The sequence below is a fragment of the Fukomys damarensis genome, unplaced genomic scaffold (assembly GCF_012274545.1).
Source record: "Fukomys damarensis isolate Sample0158 unplaced genomic scaffold, DMR_v1.0_HiC HiC_scaffold_13, whole genome shotgun sequence".
Taxonomy (NCBI): Eukaryota; Metazoa; Chordata; class Mammalia; order Rodentia; family Bathyergidae; genus Fukomys; species Fukomys damarensis.
Window position 1 is genome coordinate 39,149,185 of NW_022900925.1, and position 6,162 is coordinate 39,155,346.

General features: G+C 62.3%; 1 long non-coding RNA gene across 6 annotated transcripts in view; it reads left to right on the plus strand.

The window, feature by feature from the left end:
- Positions 1-6,156, plus strand: part of LOC104875431 — a 46,317-nt gene extending 40,161 nt beyond the window's left edge. For all 6 annotated transcript variants that reach the window (XR_004517029.1, XR_004517030.1, XR_004517031.1 and 3 more), the window contains 2 exons: positions 5,644-5,720; positions 5,801-6,156. This is a non-coding gene — a long non-coding RNA (uncharacterized LOC104875431). The remainder of the gene's footprint in view (positions 1-5,643; positions 5,721-5,800) is intronic.
- Positions 6,157-6,162: the final 6 nt, after the last annotated feature.

Sequence of the window (6,162 nt, forward strand, 5' to 3'; positions counted from 1 at the left end):
GGGTGCGGGGTGCGGGGACCCCACGCGCCGGCCCCCCCTCCCCGGAGCCCGGCCTCAGTTCCCTCACCACTGACCTGCCCTCCCTGTGAGGCTGTGCCCAAGGTGGGCCTGGGCAGGACGGTGGAGGCCAGGGGCTTCCTGGAAGGGAAATGCCTACTGCTGACGCTGCCTCGGTTTCCCCCTGGGTGCCCAAAGGCTGCCCCTCCTCCTTGCGGGGACCCCACGCGCCGGCCCCCCCTCCCCGGAGCCCGGCCTCAGTTCCCTCACCACTGACCTGCCCTCCCTGTGAGGCTGTGCCCAAGGTGGGCCTGGGCAGGACGGTGGAGGCCAGGGGCTTCCTGGAAGGGAAATGCCTACTGCTGACGCTGCCTCGGTTTCCCCCTGGGTGCCCAAAGGCTGCCCCTCCTCCTTTCTGTCCTGGCTGAACGGGGCCCTTGGGAAATGGCCGGAGGCCCCAAGTTTGTCCACATCCCAGATCTGCCCGCCCTCCTCCCTGTCCGTGCCAGGCTCCTCCTGCACCCCAGAGGAAGGGGAGGAATGAAGGAGATTAATTGCAATTAATAATTAATTAATATCATGTGAATAATAATCACCCAGATGGAATCTTCACTTAGCTGGCTCGGCTTCCCGGGAGCTGGGCGCTGAGAGTTAGCCAGGGCCCTGGGGCCGCTGGGGCTGGGGTCAGAGGCCTGGCCCGGAGGCAGGTGTCAAGGAGCCCGGGCAGGGGTCTGGGAAGTCCTGGCAGCTGGGAGTGGTGGGAGGAGATCGGCTGGGAGCAGCAGAATGGGGGGGCTGACGTTACCGACATCTGTCTGACTGGCATCTGGCCCTGCCTAATGCACTTGGTTAAGAGCAGTCCAGGAGGAGGGGGCGGGCCGGCGGCAGGCGCGGGCAGGAAGGAACATGCATAATGGATGGAACCTCTCTCTCCACCGCCCGCCCGCCAAGAGTGCTGATGGTCCCAGCGCTGGGCAGGGTGGGGGCAGAGGCCAGCTCCAGGCAGGCTGGGCGCCTGGCAGGCGGGACGAGCAATGAGTAGTGTCCAATGCTTTGTGAACTCTGCACCCGCCGGGGCCTTGGCAAGGACTGGATGGCTCTGCCTGGCTGCCGGTGCCCAGACTGGGGGAAGGGTGGCGCCCCAGGGCAGGACTAAAAGTGGGGTTCAGCAGGGCAGACTGCTCCTTTCTGAAGGGAGGGATCCTGTGGGTGGAGGTCAGGATGGGTGTGTGGGACTGGACACCCTGCCAGCTGGGGACTCGCTGAGGGCCCTGTCTACATGTGCCTCGGTTTCCCCTGCCTAGTGAAGGAGAGGGTTGTGGGCTCTCTGGGCAGGGCACTGTGCTGAATCTTGTAGCTTGCGAACCAGGGGAACCCGGGCCCAAGAGGTGAAGTACCTCTCCCAGCAGTCAGGTCTCAGCCAAAAGCTAGCCACTGAGGCCACTGCGCTGCTCGGCTTCTGGGCGACTGAGTTTGGGACCCAGGGCGCTTCCCAGCCTACAAGCCAGGACAGAGGAAGCCAGGACACAAGAGACAGGGCCAGTGTCTCCCAGCAGGCTGGTGGCAGAGCCTGCAGCCCGGCCCAGCAGGTGTGGGGTCAACAGCGAGACCTGGGACACGTGCAGGCCAGCCAGTGGACCCCCCCCATCTTCTGCCCCAAGCCCAGGACAACAGCCCACATCCCAGAGGGTGGGGATGGGAGGAGGAGCGGGAGTGGGAAGTGGATGTCCGCCTCTCGGGCCCTCACTGGTGGGCACTCGTCTGCACTTCTGGGTGTGAATCCAAGAGCTGAGGCCCCGTCCCACTGGCCAGGGAGACCCCAGGCCGCACCTGGTTCTCAGCCGCATATAGGGCCAGAGTTACAGAGAGGAGGGATGCGGGACCTGTGTGTCCTTCCCCCAGCCCCAGCCTTCCCTCTGTCCCCTCCGGGAGCTGGTGGGGTGGAGTTGTGGCGAGCAGGATGCAGGAAGCCAGGCGCGGTGCGGTGTAGAGCCACTGCCTGCTGCCACCAGCAGAAAGGGCCTCTGCAGGCAAGAGGGCCAGGCCAGGCCCGAGGGTCACCTTTCCCGGCTCATGTGGAGCTGCCCGTGGACCGAGGAGTGGGCAGGATGTGGGGAGCGTGAGGCAGCCCGCTGGGGAGGGGCTGAGTGGGCATGGCTAGGTGTGGCTTAGTCCAACTTGGCAAGGTGGGCAGCAAGCCCAAGGCCACGTGGAGCCAAGGCCTCATTGTGTCTCGGCTCCAGCCTGGGGCCGGTGCTCCTGAGAGTCAGTGGCTATAGCCAGGGCCAGCTTGCTCTGGGGTGGCCAGGCACCGAGGTCAGAAAGGCTTCCTGCAGTGCCCTGGGGCAGGCGGCCCGTGCGGGTCCTGCCTGCTGTGTGTCATTTGCGGCTCAGGGAGGAACCCTGCAAGGCCCTCACTTCGGCCCTCCCTGCTCCCCGCTGGCTGCCTGGAGGAGCCCAGCTGCCAGCATCTGTCCCCAGAGGGACGGCGACCCCATGAGGTGACTGTCCTCCAGATGTAGGTCACATCGCACCCTGGAGAACTGTCCACCTGTCTCAAGCTGTGGTAAACAGGACACTGCACCTTGCTGGGGACCCCTCGGTCGTCCTGCATAGCAGCAGCCCCCTGAGGTTCTGAGAGGTGCTGGTGTCCCTCTCCCCCCAGAACACCTGGAGGAGACTGCTCAGCCCTCCTAGGTCCAACAAAGTCACCGTTCTGGCATCCCTGGCACAGGAGAGCCCTGGGGCTTCACCACCCAATCTGGCCAGGACGTGGTGGGCGCTGTCTCGGGCTCTCGTGTTCCCTGGTCCACAAGAACGGTGTGCTGACCAAGGCTGTGCCCTCGCACACCCCCATTCCACTGAGGAGGAGCTGAGGCTGTCCTCCTTTCACCCCACTGAGTGTTTAGCCCCTGGCAGGAGAAAAGCAGGTGTGGACCCTGCTCCAGGGAGACTCGAGGTCATGGGCAAAGTAGTGCACACCTATATTTGAGCTACTCCCTAGGCTGAAGCAGGAGGATCTCAAGTTCAAGCTCAGTCTGGGCAATTTAACCACATCCTGTCCAAACTTTTAAAAGTGAGCTGGAGCCGGGCATGGTACACCAGTAATCCCATCACTGAGGAGGCTGAGGCAGGAGGATCACTGAGTTCGAGACCAGCCTGGACTACATAGTGAGTTCCAGGTCAATCTCAACTACATAGTGAGACCCTGTCTCAAAAAAACAAAAACAAAAACAAAAACAAAAACAAAAGCAAGCTGGAGGGTCAGGGATTTAGCTAGCTCACAAGTGCAAGATCTTGAGTTCAATCCCCAATACTGGAAAGGAGGAAAAAAAAAAAAAAGCAAGCTGGCGATTGGCGATGTATGTGGCAGTGGAGTATGCCTAGGTTTGACTCCCAGTACCTGACAAAGCAAGAAAAGCCAATGCTTCAAGGCTCCAGGGGCCCCTGGGCTGAGCCCGTGATGGGCAGCTGCAGGGTTTGGGGTGAATGTGGAGATGGGGGATGGCATCGGAATGGTCGCATCCTAGCCATCTGTAGTCCCCTCCCAGGCCGGGTCCTGGGCCTCCTCCTCCTCCCAACCCTGTGTCTCGGAGGGTGAGGGGCCCTTCCCAGCCACACCTGGCCTGGACTCAAAGTGAGGGCCCCATGGCCAGGCAGGCTGTGACCAGGCGGCTGGCACGTGAGAGCGGTGGCAGCAGGGCAAGGGCAGAGCACGGGGTACAGCCCAGCTGTGTCCACAGTTGGGGCTGGAGGCCAGCGGCAGGGCAAGGCCCGGCAAGGAGGGCACCCAGAAGGGCACTGAGCTGCCATGCGCTGGGACTCAGGGTGACCCAGCTCCTCCCCAGGGACCAGGCTGCCCTGGTGCCATCTAGTTCTTCCCGCTTCCTCCAATGCCATCAGATGGCCCTGAGCCCTCCTGGCTGCCTCCCATCAAGCCCAGCCCCGGCAGTACAGGGGCTTTAGCCTTATAGGCCCAGGACACAAGAGGCCCCTGCATACCTGTTATCCCAGCTCTTGGGAGGCTGAGGCAGGAGGATCCCAAGTTTCAGCACAATCTGGGCAACTCAGTGACTTAGCCAGACTCTGCCTCAAAAAGTAAAAAAATCTAGCTGGGCATGGTGGCACACTCCTATAATCCCAGCACTCAGGAGGCTGAGGCAGGAGGATCGCTGTGAGTTCGAGACCAGCCTGGGCTACATAGTGAGTTCCAGGTCAGTCTCAACTACATGAGACCCTGTCTCAAAAATACAAAACAAAACCAAAAAAGTAAAAAAATCTGGGCATGCAGCTCTGCAGGAAACTTCCCCATCAGCCTGGGCTTCCCTGGGTGCGTCTCCCTGGCCTGCACAGAGGGTGGAGGCCAGATGTTTCAGCCTGCTGCCTGCTCAGGGAGGCAGACTTGTGAGTACCTCTTACCTTTCAGGGAAAACTCAAGGCTCAGGCAGTGGCCGGGTCTCCCTGGGTCCTGGGCAGGCTGCTTCTCCTCCAGTTATGGCCGGCTGTACCCCAGGCTACAGGCAGCCTGTGCTCCAGGGCAAGGACTAAGCCAGCCTGGCCAGGGCTGGGAGAGGACCCAGGAAAACCCGCTCTAGGCTGTTTGTAGTGTGATCAATTCTCTCAGGGCCCCAGAGGAGCTTGGTGCTCTGGCCAGCCCAGGGCGGGGTGAGGCTTGTCCTTGGCTGAGTCTGCCCCCTTGGTGCCCTCTCTCCAGGGACCCAGCTGACCTCTGCCCTGCTCCGCCATGTGGGTGGGGGCCTGGGCCTGGGCTCCTCCACTCCCGGTGTGACCTTGGGCAAAGTGGTCACCTCCTTGCAGTCAGGTGGGAATGACTGGGGCCTTGTTCCCAGTTTAAGCCTGGTCCATGAGTACTTGCAGGGACAGGCAGCAAGTTAGGGGTTATGGGACATCCTGTCTGACACCTTCTCCCCACCATGACACCAGGCCAGGATTAGATGCCTCAGGCCCTGGCCTTGGCGGAGGGGCCTGGGGTCCTCCAGGTCCTCCCTGTGCATCCACGCTCAAGCTTGAGGTGCTGCTCTTATTCCTGGGTGGGTATCACCCCCTCACACAGCCTTCCCTTTGGGGCCTCTGAGGTCCCCGCCTCCCAGAGCTGGTGCCCAGGCCTGGGATGGGCCATCTCATGGGTGTGTCACCATGGCAACCAGGAGCCTCCAGTCCCATTGACTAGGCCCCTCTGAAAAATTCATCAGGAAAACTTCTGTGTTTAAAAATTAACTGCAGATTGAAATATTAAAGATGAGCTGCTTTGGGCAAGGTGGAGGGCAATGGATTTGGGGGTAGAGGAGCCAAGTCCTTTCCTCCTGACTGGATGGCATGATTCCTGCCTAGCACGGGGCCCAGGTCAGCCCCACCCCACCACAGCTATCCGACAGGTCCCCTCTCGCTTCCTGTGATCCTGCAGGGTCCTGCTCTCAGTCTCCTCACCCAGAGACCAGTCCAGGCCCTGGCTGGAAGATGGGGGGGTGGCAGGTGCCCCGGGCCAGGGGGTGCAGGTTGGAGGGGAGCTGCACCTCCATCCTCCGGGAGCAAGAGGCTTTGTGGTAGTGGCTTCCAGGTCCCTGCTGCCCGGGGCTGAGTCCTGCCCAGCCCACTCAGCCTGACTCCTCTCTGCCCTCGTGCCAGCCTGCCCACCTGGCCCGAGTGAGCTTTGTCATCCCAGCCTTCAACTCCAACTTCACCCTGGACCTGGAGCTGAACCAGTAAGTGTGGCCCCCTGGGCAGGTTGGCACAGGGCAGGGCCTGGCCCAGCCTCTTGGTGACGGTGCCTTCTGCTGTCCAGTCACCTCCTGTCCTCCGAGTACGTGGAGCGGCACTTCAGCCGGCAAGGGACGGCACAGCACAGCACCGTGAGTCCTGGGAAGGGCCGGGGGGCCGCTCCAGCCTCCCTAGCTCGGAGGCCCCGGTCAGTCGGGAGCCTGAGGCTGAGGCCCTCGGGCATGCGGACGATGAGGACAGGCCCTGTGTGCTGAGCCAGCTGTGTCCCCCCAATCTAACCACCCTCGCCGGGAATTAAGATGCAGGCCACACGGGTCCCTGCCACCAGGGCCAGCACCTGGACGGGGATGAGTGAGTCTCCTCACCCGAGGGACAGGAAGGCCAGGCGGCGCCTGCTGCAGCAGGTGCCCAGGACAGCCAGCTGCC